Source organism: Rhinolophus sinicus, linkage group LG06 (assembly GCF_036562045.2).
Source record: "Rhinolophus sinicus isolate RSC01 linkage group LG06, ASM3656204v1, whole genome shotgun sequence".
Taxonomy (NCBI): Eukaryota; Metazoa; Chordata; class Mammalia; order Chiroptera; family Rhinolophidae; genus Rhinolophus; species Rhinolophus sinicus.
The window spans coordinates 102,618,749-102,641,694 of record NC_133756.1 but is presented as its reverse complement, the minus strand read 5'-3'; the positions used below and the strand labels follow the sequence as shown (position 1 = coordinate 102,641,694).

The following is a 22,946-nucleotide window of genomic DNA, read 5'->3' as shown; positions in this document are numbered from 1 at the left end:
ACCGAGGGGGAAGTCGGCGTGACGACAGCGAGGGGCGGGGCCGAAGCAGCCCAGGGGGCGGGCGTTTGAAATCCGTGCTTTAGAGCAGACCCTAAACATGATTTTATACCTTCAAGAACCAATTACTTAATGTCTCTTCCGTCTTTTCCTTCCCCGACCCCCTCCCAGACTCCTTCATTCCGGTACTGCGTGGACGGAAAGCCCCGGGTAGCCGACACCACGTCCCCGGCTAGCGAGAGAGAGCGTAGAAAAGGATTACACCAAACTGTTTAAATCCAACGGCTCCTGCTGCCTTTTCTCCTGATCTAGACCCAACAAGCCTAGAGAGTTGGGCTACGGAAAAACTAGTATTTTCATTTAATTGGATATGAAGAAAGAACAAATATGTACGGGGGCAACCACGATCTTTATAAAGGTACCATTCCTGCAAAAATATTAGTCTTCAAAGAAAAGGTTGTATTCGTATTGTTTGGGAAAATTTGTACTTTAAAAAAAGCTAAGTTCTAGCGGGAGGGGAGATGTCACTATTAGAGATTCATTTATTAATTGAGCGTTTAGAACGGTGGGCCCAACTGCCAGGAGCACGAGATGCAATTATTATAAGATGGCTACTCATGCGTCAGGTGAAGTTTTAGAAAGACAACGAATAGGAAAAAAAAAAAGCATTAATTGTTCTTCCGTCTCTCCTCCGCCCCCCGCCCCCCCAAAAAAAAACACTCTGGGGGCGGGGATCTTGTTTGCTTAGTTTATTTTGGTATCTCATCACTTGGCTATAGTAGATCCTCAATAAATGGTTAAACAAATGAAAATGCAGCTCCTTCAACTTAGTTTAAAATGTAAAAGAGCTTGTAAAATTAAACATTAAAATGATTGTTTTCCCAGAACTCTTTCTTTGAAACTTTTAAATGGAAAAAAAAAAGTAGAAAAACTCCCTTTCTCCATAAAGTTCAAGATGTAAATCTTCATTTTTCTTACTGAAGGTATTACCCAAGTTTCACACATTTCAGTAAAGGACACTATTATACTATTACTTAAACCCAAATCTTCTACTTAAATTCCTTTCTCTTCACTCTTCACATCCAGTTCCTTTACAAATCTTGCTAATTCAACTTCCAAAATATACCCTAAATTTCATTCTACTGCCAATATCCCAGTCCAAGCCACCGTCATTTTCCACATGGATTGTTACTGCCTCCTGTTGGATCTTCCTGCTTCCACCTTTGTCCTACATTCAATTTTGCATGTAGCAGTGAGAGTGATATTTTAAAATTACGAATCACATGGTGTTACTGTCCTGCATAAAAATCCATTACAGTTAGAATAAAAATCATATTTCTTAATGTGGCCTGAGGACCCATCAGGCCTCCCCTCCTGCCTACCTCACTGACTTCACTTCTAATCAGTCACTTTCTTACACACTAAGTTCTAGCACAGCCAACTGGACATCTCTGTTTCACAAACAAGGAAAGTCTCCTTTACACTAGCTTTTCTCTGCTGCCTGTGCTCCAAGATAACTATATTTCCATCCTTCCAGTCTCAGTCCAAATGTCACCTCCTCAGTGAAGTTTTCCCTGACATATACGTTTGCATCCCTACCCCTCCAACACAGAAATATTGTCACATCACCCTGTTTTATTTTTTCATAATACTAAACCTACCTGAATTTGTTCATTATTTGTTTATTGCCTTATTTATTGTCTGAAAGGTGGCATAGCAAAGTCTTTAAGAGAAAGAAACCTGTAGCCTGACAGGCTTGGTTCTGAATTCCAGTTCTGCCCTTTCCTAGCTGTGCACCTTTAGGCAAGTTATTTTCCCTTTCTGTGCCCTCAGTTTCCTTGTATAAAATGGGAAAATTCTACACTGTACTTCATAATGTTATTATCAGGATTAGTTGAATTAATATTTGTAAAGTGCTTAAAACTGTCTCAGCAAACAGTACTTGCTAAATAAATGTTAGCTATTATTATTATTAATATTATTTTTATTATTGTCTATCTTCCTATATTAGAACATAAGTTCCAGAAAATCAGGAACCTTGTCTCTCTTGTTCACTGGTGTATCCTCTGCATATAGAACAGTGCCTGGCACATAATAGGTGCTGAGTAAGTATTTGTTGAATGAATGAATGATTGATGCACTATGAAGTGGAGGAATGAAGTAACAATGACAAGGTGGTGACACAATTATAGAAAATACCCCTGATTTTTGTGTTCCAACTGCCCTTATCAACCCTGAGCCAATCACCCTGATTCACTTAACTACTGGCCCACTGCCTAATCTTTTGATCATTATCCGCGGTTAAATAACCACGCTTGTAATTTACCAGCAGTGGTATAACTAACACCAACATGCAATATAATCAGTCCACAAAATTAAAAGTTTTGACTTAAATTCTCTGAAAGTATTAAGAAGAAAAAGAAAGTAATTTTTTTTTTTACTTACGTGATTGTAAAGTACTAACAAGAAAATGAAACTATAAAGCTTTTGAGTTAAATGATTTGAGAGTCTTAGAAAAAGAAATGAAAAGTAAGTTTACTAAAAATTTAAAATTCATCCTTTCAGCTACGCTTGCTGGCAAAAATCATTTATTACCTCCCAAGAATTCTCATCTTAAACCTATTACCACAAAAATCTAGTTGAGCCCTTAATTCTGCCTGCGAGTCCTCTTATATTGTCCTAATTGTTTATTTTCTCATTCTGCAAATAATATGATTTCTCACATTCCTCTCTTTCCTCAAATCTGTATGCCTCTTCTACCCTCTTGGCCTTCCTCATCCTCTTTCCCAAGAGTGGACAATCGTCTAACTTTCCAGGGAAAATAAAAGCTCTTAAACAAGGATTCCTCATCTGCTCCCCAGCAGACCTACCAAGCTGCCTTTGACTTTTCCCATGCCCTCAGCTTTCCATGTGTTAGAGGTGAGGTGACCCAAACCCTCTCCCTTATGCTCGGGGTCCCAATCCCTCTTGTCTGCTTAGTGACTGGCATCCTACTATATTTCCTGTCTCTCATAATCTATTAATCCATCCCTTTCAGTTCATTCCTACCAGTTTTTGGATATGGTGTAGTACATATTAACCTTAAAAATTGCTCCTTTGTTTTAACATGACACAGTTGTCTTTTAATTCAATGTGAAAAGGATGTTTTGTATAACTATGATAGCAAAACTGACTATTCTTATAGCAGGATATAATGTAGGAATTCTAGCTTCAAAGCCTACACAAACACTACGTCCAGTTGAATTAAACACCCCAAAGGAAAAAAGTAACTGTAGAAATCTAAGAAGAAAATTTAAGACTATATAAACTAGGGTTTGTAAAAGATAAACTCCAGATTAGCAGGTGAATTCTGTAATGTATCTAACATATGAAGGATTACAACTACCACCACTATTAATACACATAATATAAAAAATACAAATAGCCCAATAAAAAAATTGGGCAACGAATGTAAACAGGCTATTCAGAAAAAGCAATTCCAAATAGATAATAAACATGAAAGACTCAAGCACCCCATTAAGAAAATGAAAGCAAACTAACAATTATCACATTATAGCATCAGCTTGGCAACAATTTTTAAAAATCAATAATACCGTTAGATGGGATTGGGCGCAAAGGGGATCCAGTCAGACAGTGGGGAGGCATTGACTCCACTTCCCTCACAGTCAAAGTCAAAGGTGCTCACAGTGACTTACAAGGCTCTCCTCAACGTGTTGACCTCTCTTGATCATGCCTCTCTAGGCTACAAGCCTTCCTAGTGTTTGAGCATAGCCCCTGCATTAGCTATTTCCCTGGCCAAGAACACTCTTGCCTGTCTTATTCAAGTCTTTGTTCAAATGAGGTCACCAATTAAGACAGCCCTGTTTATAGCTGGCAACCCTCCTCCGCCTTTGTCCTGTAACATCCTGCACTCCTTATCTCGCTTATCCTGCTCTACTTTTCCTTTAGCACGTATCATTTTCCATGATCCTATAAATCTAGTTGTGTTTATATTTCTTTCTCTACCTATCACTTGCAGGATATAAATTCTACAAGGGAGGAGTCTTTGTTTTGCCCAGTGATGCAGTCCCCATATCTAAAACAATGTCTGGCACCAACAGGCGCCCATAAACGTTTTACAAATGAGTGAATGAATGAATGAATGAATGAATGAGTTTTAACGGGGGGAATCACATTTTGATGTGAAAAGGATTGCCTTAATAGTTTTATATTTTAAAGGAGAAAAAGGTAATTTACGTTCTGTTAGTCTGAAATTCATATTTGAAATGAACATACACCAAGACCCAGAAAGATGATTTTTCAGGAAAGAATTTCTAAATGGAAAATCATGTGATTATCAGGCATATATGTCCCTCAAAATTCTAATTCAATCGCCCCACCCCCAATCCAATCACAATTCTAATTTAATCCAACCTCCCTCTTCTTTAATTGAATTAATTATCCCCAGTTCTAGTAAGTCCCCTTATTCACCAGTCCACAAAATGTGAAAATTTTGCTTGAAAATGTTTCTTTGAGACTTTTACTAAAAAAAACGGAGGAAAAAAACCCAATGGGCATAAGGCAGAAATCACATTTTAAAATAAATTAATATAAATAATGGCATCTGTGTTAAAATTTAACTTGAAAATGACCAATTTTCTAATATAAGAAGATGGTGCTTTAATCTGTTTTGACAAGTGAAAAGAATAGAAAAATAAGGTAGCTTGCTTTCTACCAACAAAATCCGGATTTTAAACGAAGACATTCTGGGGCCTAGAGAGATGATTTCCTAGAGAGAGCCTCAAAATGAAATGTGCTGATGGTCCAGGCAAGATTACTGGATAATATTAAAATTGAACCACCTCTTACCTATTCGGAGCACATGGCTACCTCACTAGCTGGCTAGTCCAGTATTACTCTGACAATTAAAAACAAACATTAAAAAACAGTTAAACCTAAACAACTAGAATATAGAAAATAAAGGGATAGAAAAAGATACACCAGGCAAATTCTAAACAACAACAACAACAAAAAACTTTATATAGTAATATTATCGAAGATATTTTTTAAGGAGAGTAGCATTAACAAGGACATTAATAGGGGCATTTACTTGCATCGCAAAAATCGCTAGGAAAATACTACCATCATGAACATGTATGCAACTAACTACATACTGTGTTTCCCGGAAAATAAGACTGGGTCTTATATTGATTTTTACTCCAAAAGACACATTAGGGCTTATGTTCAGGGGATGTCATCCTGAAAAGTCATGCTAGGGCTTATTTTCCGGGTAGGTCTTATTTTCCGAGAAGCATGGTAGTCTGGAAAAATATGAAGCAAAAATAATTAAAAGGGAAAACTGACAAATCTGCAATTATGGTGGGAATTTTTTTTAACACAAATTTCAGATTGATCAACAACTTAACATTGATGAATTATGTGCATAAATATGTATGCTTATTGCATTTATGCATTTATATTTATATGTTGTAATTATATGTATATAAAATCCTTCAACCAAAACAGGAGAATATAAATTCTTTTCAGTGAACACTGAACATTTACAACATTTAATCAAATATAAAACCATCACATAAATTTCAATAAATACCTATGTATTCATTTCTAAATCATAATGTTTACTCTTGCCAATTTTTGACCTTTATATAAATTTTCAAAATGTTTACATAAATGAATCATATGTGTTCTTTGCTGGTTTGCTTTTCCCTTCTACTTTATATGTAGCTATGGTATACTATATAGAATTTCATTGTGTAAAAATACACAGTGTAATTTATTCTAATAACTGTTTCCGGTGTGGGGGTATTACTATATTAGTTTGGTGCAAAAGCAATTGCGGTTTTTGCAATTATTTTTAACCTTTTAAACCACAATTACTTTTGCACCAATCTAATAGATAATGCCACTATGAACATTCTTGTAAGTGTGCAGAGGTGCATGTATATGTATATATCTTATTAGCGCTCTAAGAGTTCTCCTTGTTCCATAAACTCACCACTCTTGATGTTGTCCAGCTTTTCAGTTTTAGCTCATCTGGTGGGTATATAGTGAGATCTCATTCCTAATTTGCATTTCTTTGATTACTAATCATCTTTCATATGAGGTTGGACAATTATGTTCGTGAACTTGTTTGAACTTGTTGCTAACCTTTTTTGATATCAGAGGGATTGTTCATTATGAATTTGTACCAACTGGACAAACGGTTAACCAAGTTTACTATTTGAAAGTGCTGAAAAGGCTGTGTGAAAAAGTTAGACGACCTGAACTTTTTGCCAACAATTCAAGGCTCTTGCATCGCGACAATGCACCAGCTCACACAGCACTGTCTGTGAGGGAGTTTTCAGCCAGTACACAAATAACTGTATTAGAACACCCTTCCTACTCACCTGATCTGGCCCCCAATGGCTTCTTTCTTTACCCAAAGATAAAGGAAATATTGACAGGAAGACACTTTGATGACATTCAGGACATCAAGGGTAATATGATGACAGCTCTGATGACCATTCCAGAAAAAGAGTTTCAATATTGCTTTGAAGGGTGGACTAGGGACTGGCATCAGTGCATAGCTTCCCAAGGGGAGTCCTTCGAAGGTGACCTTAGTGATATTCAGCAATGAGGTATGTAGCACTTTTTCTAGGATGAGTTCGTGAACTTAATTTTCAGACCTCTTATGTTTATTGGCCAATTGGATTTCTTCTTTTATAAAGGGTCTGTTCAAGTTTTTCTACTGAGTTGTCTTTTTCTTATTGGTTTCTATGAGTTCTTAATACTTTAGGCATCAATTCTCTGTCTTATTTGTGCTACACGTATATTTTCCACTTCTTGGCTTCTCTTTTGGTATATTTTGATATACAAAAATCTTGAATATTAAAGTAGTTCAATTTGTCAGTCTTGTCCTTTTTGCTTAATGCATGGTATTTCTTAATGAAGAAATTGTTCTTTACTTTGAGGTTATGTTGATATTCTTAGGTATTATCTTCTGGAAGGTTTTATAGTTATGCCTTTCACAATTCCACCAGGAATGCATTTGTATACATGGTGTGATGGAGAGGTCTTGTAATCTGGTAAAGCAATTCTTCTTACCTTGTCTTTCTGTTATGAATGCTTTACTATTCTTGGCCCTTTACACTTCAATATAAAATTTAAAATGTCATGTGCTATAAAAATACTTTTGAGATTTTTATTGGGATAATGTTGAATCTATATCGATTTAAGAAGACTTGACATTTCTGCAATATTGAGTCTTAAATCTATTAACACTTTCTGTCTTTCCATTTATTTAGGTCTTTAATTGTCTCTAAATTTATATTATCATCTTCATAGAAGTCTTGCACATTTTTTTAGCTTTAGCCCTAGGTGCTACTTAATTTTTAATGCTATTATAAATGGCATCTTTCTTAAATTTTGATTCTCTGTCTACATGCACTTTATTCAATTAAAAACATGCCTAGAATTTTTAGTTTGCTAAATGGATGGTGAATTTTATCAAACACTGTTTTGCATCTAATGAGATCCTCTTTTAATCTGTTAGTATGTGTTATGATATTAATTTATTTGTTTAACTATCACCTCACCTTTCATTCCTTGAATAAACCGATCTTTATCATGATGAATATATTGCAGGAATAATTATTCTCAGATTCTATTTAAGACTTTTACATCTATGTTCATAAGTGAGATTGGCCTATTCCTTTCTCATAGTGTGCTTGGTGGAGACTTGTATCGTAAAGTTTGTATCATAAAATGTGTGGGAAATAGTCTTTCTTTTCTGTTCTCTGGGAAAATTTGTCTAAGATTGGAATTAAATTTGCTAATGTAGCCATCTGGGCCTAGAGTTTTGTTGTGAAAAGAGTTTTGACTACTGCTTCAGTTTCCTTGATGATTATAGATATACTCACATTCCATTTCTTCTTGTGTCAATTTTGCAATTATGTTTTCCTGAGAATTCATTTATTTTTTCTAAATGTTAGTATATTGGATTAAAGTTGTTTAAAGTTGCAGCATCTATGTTGTTGACCTCTTTGTCTTTCCTGATACTGGTTATTTGCACCTCCTATTTTTGGTCTTTACCATTTGCATCAGAGATTTGTCAATTTTATTAGATTTTTTTTCAAAACACCAACTTCTGATTTTATTCATCTCTCTATATTGGTTTTCTATTTCATCAATTTCTAGTCTTACTTTTATTATTATTTTTTTCTGTATTCTTTACTGTATTTTTTTCCTAACTTCCTGCGATGGATACTTATCTCATTTAATTTTTCAGCCTTTCTTTTCTTAGCTGTTGATTTTAGTCTATAAATCTTTCTGTTTGTCAGCATCCCATAAGATTTGAAATGTAGACTCTTTACTTTCATTTGGTTTAAAATATTTCCTAATTTCCATTTTTATTTATTTCTGATTAAAGGTATATTTAAAAATGCATTCTTTTACAGAATTGCAGGTTTTCTAGTTATCTTTTTAATATTAATTTCTCTTTATTGTTTTGTGTTTAGAGAGCAGTCCTTCCTGCTTTCAACCTTTTGACATTTGTTAAAATTTGTTATATGGCCACAGTTTTATGGCCAATTTTGTAACGTTTCCATAGTACTTGAAAAAAATTATAGTCTGCAGTTTGGAATTACCAAATTCAATATATGCTCATTAGGCCAATTTTTAAATTTCATTGCTCAAATAGTCTATATTGCTTTTCAACTGCTTTATCAATTAGCAAGGACCTGGCTTATTTCTATCTTCCCTGAGTCCCTGTCATTCTCAAAGTATTTCAGATTAAGTGATAAAAGATAGGATGTAACTTAGAACTGCTCATTAAAATATGAAATAACTGTAGAATTTCTACGAACTCAATCAATGTTTAACATTTTACTGGAGATCATATTTAATTATGTAAGACTTCCATTCCTTCCCAGCTCCAAAATAAACAAAATAATATAAAATAAAGAATAAGAGCTATGACCACTGGAAAAGAAGAGATTAATTTTTGTATTTTTCCTGAAAACATGATTACATGGAAAACTCTAGAATCAGTGGTCAAGCTAGTAGAACTAATAGAAAATAAGAGGTATAAGATTTGAAAAGAAAAAATTCATAAATAATAAGAAATAATAGAAAAATGTATCCATTCATGAATATAGTACTCAGACACTCAAAAAAAAAAAAATTCTAAGACTATATGAGGTCTAACAATTAAGTTCACAAACTTGCCACCGTGTCCTTACATTGGCAGCACTGTACAAACAGCTCGGAAGTTTTCATAGCCTTGGTATATCAGTGACTCAGTTGTGTTCATGTTGATGTGTGGCGGTGTCTTGCTGAGTGATGTTCATTATTGTTGTTGCATGTTTTTGTGCCATCACGAGAATATCTGAGCTTGAATTAGAGCAACGAACAAGCATTACATTTCTTGTTAAACTTGGCAAGAGTGGAAAGAAAATCAGGGACATGTTAGTCCAAGTTTATGGGGATAATGCCAGGAAGAAAACAGTAGTGTACAAATGGATTGAATGTTTTTCTGAGGGGAGAGAACATGTCACTGATGAAGAGAGGTCAGAGTGGCCAGTAACAAGCAGAACTGACAAAAACATTGGAAAAATTTATCAACCTGTGCATCAAAATCATTGGCTGACTATGAGAAGCATAGCAGACCAAGTAAATATCGACAGAGAAACGAAAGTTTTAACTGAAAATCTTGGCATGAGAAAGGTGTGTGCAAGAAAAGGTCCCAAAAGAGCTCACTGATGAACAAAAGTAAAGGAGAGTCAAAGTTTGCCAAGACCTTTTGGAGAGGCAAGATGATGTTTTGGGCCATGTTATCACTGGTGGTGAAACATGGGTGTACCAATACAACCCTGAAACAAAGCATCAAAGTGCACAATGGAAATCAGCCAATTCTCCGTGACCAAAAAACTTGCATTAGTCCAAATCAAGAGTCAAAATGATGTTACTAACCTTTTTTGATATCAGACGGATTATTCATTATAAATTTGTACCAACTGGACAAACAGTTAGCCAAGTTTACTATTTGGAAGTGCTGAAAAGACTGTGTGAAAAAGTTAGATGAAAACGACCTGAACTTTTCACCAACAATTCATGGCTCTTACATCACGACAATGCACCAGCTCACATGGCACTGTCTGTGAGGGAGTTTTTAGCCAGTAAACAAATCACTGTATTGGAACACCCTCCCTACTCACCTGATCTGGCCCCCAATGACTTCTTTCTTTACCTGAAGATAAAGGAAGTATTGAAAGGAAGACATTTTGATGAAATTCAGAACATCAAGGGTAATATGACAACTGCTGTGATGGTCATTCCAGAAAAAGAGTTCCAAAATTTCTTTGAACGGTGGACGAGGTGCTAACGTCGATGCATAGCTTCCCAAAGGGAGTGCCTCAAAGGTGACCGTAATGATATTCAGCAGTGAGGTATGCAGCACTTTTTCTAGGATGAGTTCACGAACTTAATTTGTCAAACCTGGTATCTAAGGAAACACACATTATTTTTATGGATACAGTTTATTGAAGCTTTATTGAAATACACACAAGATTTGAATAAATGGAAGAATATACAAATTAATGGGTGGGAATACTCAATATAGGAGCTATGTTCACCCCAAATTTTTCTTTAGCTTCATGCAATTTCAATTAAAATTAATAGGATTTTTATAGAACTTGAAAAATATATTCTAAAATTAATACTGATGTTTAACTCTACTACTCTAGCCAAATTAATTCTGAAAATGATGTATAAGGACACAGACACTTGCCTTACCAATTACCAATATTAAGTGTAAAGCTATGGTAATTAAAACAATACAGTTTCAACACAGATATGAACAAATAAATCAATGGACTTCAATGAAGAGTTTAGAAAGAGATCCATGTTTATATTGGAACTTGGCATATGAGACTAGAGGATTTCAACTGGATGGGGAAAATGGTGGTAGACTATTGGATTTCAAGAAAAAAAATCCCAACAGCAACAACAATATAGATCCTTACCTCTCAACAACAACGACATAATGTTATAAATGGGTGAAACAAATGAAGATGAAAATCAAAGAAATTAAAACAATTAAAAGAAAATAAAATCTTTGTAACTTCGAGGAAGCGCGGATTACTTAAACAGGATGTAAGGGAACAAATCATAATGGAAAAGATTAATAAGTTTGATTGCATTTGATTTTTCAAAATATCTGAAAAAAGACACCATAAACAAATTTAAACGGAGGTGGTGACCTGGGGTAGGATATTTGCAACAGTACAATAGACATGGAATTAATATCCAAAACATTTGAAGAACTTTTACTAATCAGCAGGAAAAAAACAAAACAAAACACTAACTGCATAAATGAGCAAAGGATATAACTGGTAATTCACAAAACTGAAACTGCCAAAAGGCCAAAAAATCAATGAAAAACCATGTCACCTCACCATAAAGCAGGCCACACAATATTAATAGTAACACAAAAGAAGATAAATTTTTTTGCCAATCAAATTACCAACAACTAAATATATGACATTATCGGGTGCATCTGGGGGTGTGGAGAAAGAAACTTGCCTACTCTGTTAGTGAGTGTATTAATTAGGAAAATCATTAGGTAAAGCAACTTGACAATGCCTGACAACATGTAGTTTCTATATCACCTAAAAATAACACTTCAAATATCTACTCTAGATAATTTCTCACATATAATTACAAGGACACATGTAAAAGGTTTTTAATGCAGAATTGTTTATAATAAAAACACTGAAAGTAATATAAATACCCACCAATAGAGAAATGCATTATTAAGATACAGTCTTATGACAGACTATATGTATGTATATATGTACATATGAATATATCTTGAAGCTGTTAACGTTAAATTTAAAAGTTGCGAAAATATTAGCATATTTGGTATAAAATTTATATAAAATTAAAAATAACAGACACACAAAACAATACTCTTTATTATTAGAGAACACACAACATACATACAAAAATGAAAAGATAATCACAGATAGGAAATGCACCAAATTCATGATAGTTGTTGCTTATGGGGCTGGAAAGGAGAAGGAACTTAGGATTTGGAGTTTGGATCTCAAAGGGAATTCCATGTCATCTGAAATATTTGTTTTTAAAAAATACTTGAAGAAGGATCTAGAACTTCAGATGTCTGTTGTCACTACTTTTATTCAGCCTTACACTGGTAATTCTAGTGAGGCCAGTAAAACAAAAGAAAAGAAAAGGCCCCAAATTGGAAAGGAAAAACATACAACTATATTGACAGGTGACATGATTTTATATAGAGAAAATTTAACCAATTAAAAAACTGCTAGAACTAATAAGTTCAGCAAGATTGCAGGATACAAGATCATACACAAAAATCAATTGATTCCTATACTCTCACAATGAAGACTCTGAAAGTTAAAACAATTCCACAGCAACGAAAAGAATAAAATGTGCAGGAATAAATTTAACAAAAAGAGTGCAAGCCTTCTACACTGGAAACTACAAAACATTGTTAAAGAAGAGCTAAATAAATGGAAAGACATTCTATATTCATGGATCAGAAGATTTAATAATGTGAAGATGGCAGTATTCCCAAAATTGATCTACAGATTCAGTCCAATCCCTATTATAATTCCTGCTGCTTTTTTAAAAGAAATTAAAAATTGATCCTAAAATTGATATATAAACACAAAGGACCCAGAATAGCCAAACAGTCTTGAAAAAGAACAAAAAGAAAATGATGGATTCACACTTTAAAAACTTACTACAAAACTATAATAACCAAATGTTGGTATAAGAATAACTACATAGTTCAATGGAATAGAATTGAAAGTTCAAAATAAACTCTTACATTTGTGGTCAATTGATTTCAAAAAAGGTTTCAAGACAATTCAAAAGTGAAATAATAGTCTTTGCAACAAATGTTGCTGAAACAGTGGCTATCTGAGTACAAAAGTATAAATTTGCATCCCTGCCTCACAGCAGACACAAAAATTAAGTCAAAATTGATCATAGACCTAAAATATGAACTAAAACCATGAAAGTCTTAGAAGAAAACATGGGAATATATCTTCACGACCTTGAACTAGGCAACACCAAAAAGCAAAAGCAATAAAATAAATTGGACTTCATCAAATCTCAATAGTTGTGCACTTCAAAAGACATAATTAAGAAAGTCAAAAGATAATCCATAGACTGGGAGAAAATATTTGCAAATCATATTCAACAAAGGAACTATATCTAGGACATGTAGCGATCTCTTGCAAGTCATTAAGACAAAAAATGAGCAAAGGATTTGAATAGAAATTTCTTCAAAAAAGATACATGAATGGCCTGTAAGTGTAGGAAAACATGCTGAACGTCATTAGTCATTAAAAAACTACAAGATCCGACTTCACACCAACTAGAAGTGCTATTTTTAAAAAGACAGTGTTGGTGAGGATTTGGAGAAGTTGGGACCCTCATAATTGCTGGTGGACATTTAAAATGCTGCAGTCACTTTGGAAAAACAGCATAGCAATTTCTCAAAATGTTAGAGATAGGGTTACCATATGACCCAGTAATTTCACTCCTAGGTATCTATCTACCCAAGAAAAATAAAACCATATGTCTCACACGTAGACTTGTATATGAATGTTCATAACGGCATTATTCGTAATAGCCAAAGAATGAAACCAACCCAAATATTATCAACTGATGAATGGATAAATAAAATGTGATATTCACAACAATGGGATATTGTTCAACCATAAAAATACTGATATGTGCTCTACCATGGATGAACCTCAAAATCGTGCTGAGTGAAATAAGCCAGACACAAAAGACCATATATTGCATTTATATGAAATGTTCAGAATAGGCAAATCTGTAAAGACAGAAAATACATTAGTGGTTGCCTAGAGCTGAGCATAGAAATGGGCTGTGGCTGCAAGTGGGCACAAGGTTTCTTTTTGGAGTGATGGAAATGTTCTAAAACTAGATTGTGGTGATGGTTGTGCAGCTCTGTAAATATACCAAAAATCATTGAATTGTACACTTAAAATTGGTGAAATTTCTGTTATGTAAATTATATCTCAATAAAGCTGTTTAAAAAAACCACTTGAAACAAGTATGACAAAATATTAAGATGTCAATTCTGGGTGTTTGGAATCGATTGGAATGCAGGTTTTTGTTAATACTATTTTTTCTATCTTTTATGTTTCTCAAAAACAGAAAATTAAGACACCATAAATTCCTGGACCCCAATTTCAAGTCAGATAGATGCACAAATTTAGAATCTTTTCATTATACTTACCTTCACATACTGACAGTTGCCCCCCTCCTCAAAGGAAATGACTGGATCCTTGTCAGAGCACTCTCAGGGGTCTACCAATCCTTCATAGCAAATGCAATTCATTAGTGCCTGACTTTTAAACATAAGCCAAGAAAAACTAGACATGAGGAAGGCATTTTACATGAAAGACAAAAAAACATCTTGGAAGGATAAATTCTGAGGAAACAGACAACAATGTAGAGCAAATGAAACTTAAAAAGAAAAATCCCTATAAATACTTCTAAAGAAAGAAGAGAAAATATGCAGCCATGGAAAATACCAGAAATCTGTAATAAAAGGAATATTCAGAGGAGAAAAAAAAAATTGTGGAAATTAAAAATAATTGCTAGAAGGTTTCAAATATGAAATATTACAAAAGAACAAAAAGATGGAAAATAGGAGAACAAAGATATGAAAATGAGAAGGTCAGTTCAAGAGCTTTCATATCCAACTAATTGTATTTACAGAGAGAGAGAGAGAACAGAAAATATACTGAGAAGGAATATATTGATAAGAGAAAATTTCACAGCAACGAAAACATGAGTTTCTCCATTGGAAGGTTAGCACAATATTAGACAAAAAAGACCAATCATATTTTAGTGAAATCTCTGAAAATAAGGTGCACAAGACTATCCTAAATATTCAGAGTAAAAACAGATTGCACAAAATTGATCAGAAAACAAATTGGTTTTTGATTTCTAGTAGCTGGAATTCAGTGAAACAATGTCTTCAGAATCCTGAAAGAAAAGCCTAAGGGTAGGACAAAGATATTTTAGACATGCGAACTCTGGTAGACAGTAACATTTGTGACGGATCGATAAGTTTAGAATTCTCTTTTTATATTGGGGGAATTCCCACATTATGAACCCTGCCTTGCCAGGGTTGAAGTCAGAACAGCATCTACTGCAGCAAAGACAGGCATATGAACTAAGCTCTTTCAATCAGACACTACCACAGCAGCTTGAAGAAATAATTTGAGAAAGTTGATTTTGCACAGGATCTGTTCCCAGAGGAGGGAGAGGAGAGACAGTGAGCTTTCGGAGGCAGCAGTGGCTAGGTTCTAGTTGGTAGTGTCCCTTACTCAGGGTCTTTGGTGCCTTTGACCAGAGGAGGTATTGGAATACCTTAATTCAGATTGTTGAATGATTTGGGCATCGTTCCTGGCTGCACCATCTCCAAACCCTATTCTCTGGCCTCCTAGAGATTCTGTGAGCTACTTCATAATCCTAATGAAGCTTCCAAGGTTGCCTCTGGTGGATATGCTCCACTGGAACAAGGGGGTAAACCAGGAAAGAAAACGAATGGAGAGACCCAGAGGATATGACCTAGTAAGAAGGAAAGGGAATCCCTAGGATCACGGTGACTAGAAATTCCAGAATGCAGGCCGTGCAACGAACTAAAGATTAACCAGTCCAGATTCAAGTAAGCACATAGAAGCTCCAGGAAGAATATTTCTGAAAAGAGAAACTTGGTTTCGTAACTGATGTGTTTTATGTATTTAGAAGAGATTTACACTACTGGAAGTGAATTTGGGAATGAATGTATAAACCAAATAAATGGAATAATGAAACAGGATAAATAATTTTTTTTTTTTACATGAAAGGCAGTGCAATCATAGTAAACTACATGGTTCAGCTGTAACTAGTTTTACATGGTAAATATTCAGACTTAATAAAAAATGTTGATATAGCTATATGAGAGGATGGGTAGGAGAAAGTCTGTGTGTGTTGTGATGGAACATAAGAGAACTAAATCAATGTCTTTGATAGTATGAGAGTCCACAATATCTAAAACTGAAAAGTCTAGAAATATTGGGGGAAAAACAGAAGAAACAGCTAAAATACATGAGAGTGATTGCATTTGAGGAGTGGGAATGAAGGAGAGGAAGTATATTGGTCAGGGTTCTTCAGTTGCATACTATAGAATTCACTCTCTCTAGTGTAAGCCAAAGGAAATTTTTTTTTTAAAGTACTAAGTAGTTTGCAGAATCTCTGGGAGAGTGCAAGAACCAGGCTTACATGCTATTCAAGAAATGTGTTTCAAATTTATTGACAGTTCAGAGATGTATATATGTTAAAAGTTGCCTCAAAACTCAGTAGAGTGGCTGTGTCTTGGGGATAGAGGGTCCAAGAGGACTTCTGGCTCCTGCCTTTCTCACTGCCAGACACCGCTGTGACTGCCACAGTATCCACGTAACAGGAAAGTTGTTGATGAGAAGGCCAAGTCCCAATCTTTGTCATGATTTAGTCCATGCTGTTCATGCTTGACACTTCCCACCATGAGTCTTTCTCTATATCCCCACGCTTGGATGTTCCTAAATAGGAAATCCACACCAGATGTTGGCATTTGAGGTACAAAGGGTGCAGGAAAAGTCACCTTTTTTTTCCTTTAATCTCTTTTTCATACATCTTATCAAGAAGGGAATATTGAAGACTGTGGGGCAGAACTATGCAGATATCTTGGAGAGAGAAGCAAGCACATCTCATGGCAGGGATTTATTACTTTCGACACGTACCCATTAGAGGTGAAAGCTAGCTGTCAAGTAAAACATTCTGGAGAACTCCCACCTGAGCAGGTTGTATTAAGAACCCAAACCCAATAAATGGTGCAAGCAAATAGTTCTCACGGAGTGTAGAAAATAGAATCTTCACTAGGGGAAGGATGACTCAAGTAGGAGATTCGTCTGGAAGGCAGTGGTCATAATTTAGAAAAGGGTAGAGAGGTGAGGGAGGAAAAGCATAGGAAAAATGCCTAGAAGTATTTGACTGGAGCCAAGAGTTTGTATAAGGAACTATTGAGGGATATAGTTAAGAAAACAAAAAGAGATAAAGACGGTGGTTTAAACACAATCATTTACTTCGCTCCCTCCCAAACTGCACTACAATGACAGGAATAGGATTTTTGTTTTAAGAAAAAAGTTACAGAGAGAGAACTGGTAAAGGAGATAAGATAGGAACAAAATTTGAAAACAGGTGAATAAGTAGGAGCTAACTGACTTATCAAACCCTGAAAAGTTGAATCTTAAATTGGCAGTGAGGAAAACCAAGAAAGAAGCAACACAGTTCTCTCTACAGAACCCCAAAGGCTTAGGATTTCACAGCACTACATACCTCTGGATGTGGCAGTTAAAATGAGACTAAGGAGGCTTCATTGAAAGGCCAAGAAGAGATTAGAGCCTTAGATCCCCTCCCTTCCTTTGGGCAGCAGGGTAAACTGCTCCTCTCTCACCCTGACAAGACTAATCTTCATTTTCCAGAGAGGTGAAAAAGATGGCGTATGGACTGGGAATTTCCAGGAATCATTAAGAGTGTGGTTGCCATAGGGAGAACAAGTTGATTTAGTTTACTTCATTCCCTTTCTAGCTTACATTTCCTAGTGTTCTAACAGAATTATTTGACCGAATGGAGGAATTTAGCCATTCTGAATTTTAGCCATTCAGAACAGAATCGAATACTGCTCTTTCTCCATCATCAACCTCACGTTCTCATTTCCTTTTTCACTCAAACTAGATTCATTGGCCCGTCGTTATAAGCATTCTCTTGTCCCTCCACCCAATCCATCGATACCCTCGTCCTCTCTCTCTGAGATAGACTTGCTTGGAAAAACCCTAACCCTGATGCAAACCTTACTATTTGCTTTCTTCCCATCTTTTGAATGCTCCTTTTCTATGGGGAAAAATTCTGTCACGCTAAATTAACTCTTGTGGTGCTGCCACCTGTTGTACAAGGTGTGGGGAGAAATACGTCAAAGTTATACAGTGTGAGCTAAGGAAACGCATCAAGACTAAGGCACACACAGTCTCTGCATTTCTTCAGCATCCCCACAGAGAGGCATTCCATGTTCAGGAGAGATGCTGGATATGCCTTGGGTTTTGTTTTAGTGAAGGGGTCCCTATTGTTCTTCCTTCATATAGTGCTTCGGTGACAGCAACATTACCGGGAAAGAGACATACAGACTACTGGGGGGAATCAACCTGCTTAGATATCATGCCAGTCATATACAGGAATTGTCTGGGAAAGCCAGAGGCCCTGTACTTCAGGAGGCAGCTGGGGACTTTGGATCCTTTTGGATGGTATAGTCCTCCGGCCATAGGAAGGAAGCCATGATTCCCTTGGGAAGCTATTTGAACATGAGCACTTCCCATCCAGCTGATAAGGGTTCTGGGCTAGCTCATTGTTCAAGCATTCCAGGGTGAACATCTAGGGTCATTTTGGATAAAGCTGTTCCTTCATAACAATCTGTCCCTGAAACTGAGTACTCATTGGGTATATTGAATAGGAAGAGCGATGTTATTTGATTTCCACCCAATCTAAATTAATTGGCATTTGTCATACTCCTCAAGGATAAGCCAGATTGTCATCTACTTCCCCACCCCTCACCTCCATTTATTAGCAGTAAGTTCTATAGAGACCTAGAGATTGTTTAACCAGCTGTAACCCTCCGTTCAACCTTTGACATTAAAGTTGGAAAGGAGTGTACTGACCCCTTTTATCTCACCCTCTGCAGATTCCTTGGTACATGAGGGTCCAACTAGGGCAGAGGTGCTACTCACTCAAGAGGCCCCTGCCATTAGCATTTGGGTCAGCCATAAACATTTACTCTTATAAAAGCCACAAGCAGATGGTTACAGAGAGCAAGCCCTTCCTTGGCTGTTTTTGCTCCAGACCTCAGACCCAAAGGAAAAAGGATTTATGTTTGCTCAAAGAAGCCAATTTATAGTCACCTCCCTAGAGATGGGGGTGGTGGAGGATTGGGCCCCAGCCCCAGCTTTCTCTTGTCTGAATGGACCTGGGTGCCAAGACTCTAGGAGACCATGGAAGATGTGGGGTGGGGTGGGAGTCTATTATTTTGAGCAGTGGCAAACAAGCTGATACTTTGTAGTCTTTTGGGAGACTGCAGGCTGAGGAAGATTAAATGCCTTGATCTCTAAAGGGAATGGGTCACCTCTTCCCCAGGAGGGCCTCCTCACCATGTTTCTTGTGCAGGCCTCAATGCTAATGGGGTTTTGGGCCCTGACAGTTGTGCTGGCTTTACTGTACTACTTTTCCTCCCATCCTGGCAGCTTTCCCAGGGAACTCTTTCTATTCCTAAGAGGGCCCTGAAATTTGTATAACCTTCAGACCCCAAAAACCCTGGATTTGTTCTTGGTTTCTAGCAAATTTCCAAGTAATTTATCCAGAACCAGTAACTCTGAAATTTCAAATAATTTTATAAGGTGACTCCAAGTGGATTCAAAACCTCTAGGAAGTCTCCTCTGATTTCATGCACCAACTTAAGACAGGAGGAGGCATGTTTGTGCCTCCTGACTGGTGAATCAAGGTAATTTTTCTTATACTAGGGAGCCCAGCATTAACCCATATCTCCTGCCAGCCAGTCCTCTGTATTCGGTCATGTGCTGTCTTCTGTCTTCTTAGCAATTCCTCCAGACACAGTAGCTCTCTCTGGCTGTGGAGGGAGCTGTTTGTTTGAGCTTACAAATTGTTTTTATTTTTTAAATATGATTTCAGACTTGTTGAGGGGTGGCAGTTCTTTCCGTCCTAGATTTTCTTGTAAGTAATTTCAAAGAAAAAAATTTTAGGCAAAATACCTGTTTTGTGAGCTGATAACATTGACAATGAGGGCATTTACTAGGACAAGGAAAGGTGGTTCACTTGGGAGTGACAGATAGCTGAATGGATTTAACTGTGATTGGACTAGGGATGATGGAATTAGGGTGGGGCTGATCTGACTAGAATTTTGAAAAGACACAAGTATGGGTCCTGATTATCAGTACATGTTTCATTTGGAGATGTTTTCTTCAGAGAAAAATCATCTCTTATTTTTTTCCTAAAACAAGACTATCGGAGACCTTACTGAGAAGGTGATATTTGAAGGAGGTAAGAGTTGCCTGTGTCAAAGACCATCAGGCAGGAGAATACCCAGCATTTCTGAGACACAGCCAGGAATATGGTTGGAATTGAGAGGGCAAAGGGTAGAGTAAGAAGAGGTGAAATCACAAGGTAATTGTGGGCCAGATCATGCAGGGAGCTTAGGGATCTTTGAAGGATTCTAAGAGCGATGTAGTAGGCGTGCCTGAAGTTTGAGAGAGGAAGGTGAAATAGAATATTTGGAGAATGGAAAAATTTAGAAATTAGGAGAGTGTACTTACACTTTTAAACAGTATTAAGGAACCACTTGAGGTTGCATTAATGAAATAGTTTGCTGATGCGTCTTTTTTCTAACTTTAATAAGAATGTTTCCTTTGTTTCACTATTAAGAATGATACTTGCTATTTATTTTTTACATTGAAACCCTGTACCTTACTTACAGAAATTTTTCTTAACGTTTTACAAGGAAAACATTTTTAAATGATGAATGAATGTTGAATTTCATCAAATGCTTTTTGGTAACTACAAGATGATGATATTTTTCATTTCTTTTGTTAATATTCTGAATTATATCAATAGATTTTCTAATCTTGAATCATTCTTGCATTCCTGGGGTACATCCTATTTGGTTGTGATGTATTATTCTTTTACTATACACATAACGATGTATTTGACTGGATAATATTCTATTTAGCATGCTTTCATCTATGCTTATAAATAAAGATGGCTTATAGCATTATTTTCTGTTATCCTTTTCTGATTTTGCTCTCAGACATAAGAATAGATGCATCTGAGTAGCTCTCGAACTCTTACTATATACTCTGAAAGAATTTGCATACTAGGAGTTAACTGTTTCTTAACAGTTTTTGGGGTCGTACTTTGAACCAGATTTTTATACTGGGGTGTTCAAGTTTCTAGTGTTTCTTGGATCCATTTTGGATATATTTCCTCTCTAGAAAATTGTTCTCTTTTGAAGATTTTGATGTCAAATTGCTAAGATTCTCTTTTGAGATTTAAAAAATTCTCTACTATATTACTAGCTTCATGCACTATTTAATTCTTAGTATTGTTTATTCCTAACTTCTCTCTTTTCTCATGATCATTTATGCCCAGGTTTGTTCCTTTTACTAGTCTCTTCAAAGAACATTTTTGGTCATCGTCTCTCTGTTTTGCATGTATTATCTTTCATTAATTTAATCTTTATTCTTTGTTATTTCTTTACTCTTCCTCCTACTATTTTTCTGGCTTTTTCTTTTTTTAGTTTCATGTTTAATTTTTTTTAAAAATTTTTATTAAAATATAGTTAACATACAATATTATATTAGTTTCACGTGTACACTATAGTTATTCAACACTTATGTACCTAAAGAAGTGATCACCATAAGTCCAGCAACCATCTGACACCTTACTATACTATGACAATATTATTAACTGTATTCCCCATGCTGTACTTTATATCCCAAGATTTATTTGTTTTATACATGGAACTGTGAATTTCTTATTTCCCTTTATATTCTCTCCCTTTTAAGTTTTTCAATTATAGCTGACATATAGTCTATATTATTTTAGATTAATTTCAGGTGTACAGCATAGTGGTTAGACATATAATTTATGAAGTGTACCCACCTGGCACTATAAGTAGTTATTACCATATTATTAATTATATTCCCTATGCTTAACTTTACATCCCCATGACTAATTTATAACTACCAATTTATATTTTTTAATCCCTTCACTTTTTTCACCCCGCTCCCAACCCCGCCTCCCATCTATCACCTGGATAAATCTAGTCCCCATCTGACACAATACACAGTTATTACAATATTACTGACAATATTCCTTATGCTATACCCTACATCCCCATGACTACTGTGTAACAACCAATTTGTACTTCTTAATTCCTTCCCCTTTCCCAATACCAAACCCCCTCCCATCTGGCAACCATCAAAAATGTTCTGTGTCTATGAGTTTGTTTGTTTCATTTGTTTATTTTGTTCTTTAGATTCCACATATAAGTGAAAGCATACGAAATTTGTCTAACTTACGACATTCAACAATATGCTCTAGGTCCACCCGTGTTGTTGCAGATGGCAAGATTTCATTCTTTTTTATGGCTGAGTAATATTCCATTGTATATATATACTACCTCTTTATTCATTCATCCTTTCAGGGACATCCATGTTGCATTCATATCTTGGCCATTATAAATAATGCTGCAGTGAACATGTGGATGACCCTGTCCCTTCGAAGTAGCATTTTGGGTTTCTTCAGATAAATCCCCAGAAGTGGGATTACTGGGTCCTTTTTGTCTCTTGTTATAGCCTTTGTTTTAAAGACTGTTTTGCCTGGTATAAGTATTGCTACCGCAACTTTTTTGTTTCGATTTTCATGAAATACCTTTTTCCATCTCTTTACTTTCAGTCTGTATGTGTCTTTCGATCTGAAGTGAGTCTCTTGTAGGCAGCATATGTAAGGGTCTTGTTTTCTTATCCATTCTGACTCCCTATGTTTTGATTGGAGCATTTAATCCATTTACATGGAAAGTAATTATTGATAAGTATGTAGTTGTTGCCAATTTATTATTCATATATATATATATTTTTCATCTTAAAGAAGTCCCTTGAAGATTCCATGTAATACTGGTTTGGTGGTGATGAACTCCTTTAGCGTTTTCTTGTCTGGGAAGCTCTTTATCTGTTCTTTGATTCTAAATGATAGCTTTGTTGGGTAGAGTAATCTTGATTGTAGGTCCTTGCTTTTTATCACTTTGAATATTT

The 22,946-nt window shown here is 35.7% G+C and overlaps 1 protein-coding gene across 1 annotated transcript in view; it reads left to right on the top strand.

The window, feature by feature from the left end:
* Positions 1–54: 54 nt before the first annotated feature.
* Positions 55–22,946, top strand: part of LOC109450317 (lysine-specific demethylase 4D) — a 28,818-nt gene continuing 5,926 nt past the window's right edge. Inside the window, exons 1-2 of the mRNA XM_019737502.2 lie at positions 55–415; positions 2,009–2,102. The gene's annotated coding sequence lies outside the window, so the exon portion shown is untranslated. The remainder of the gene's footprint in view (positions 416–2,008; positions 2,103–22,946) is intronic.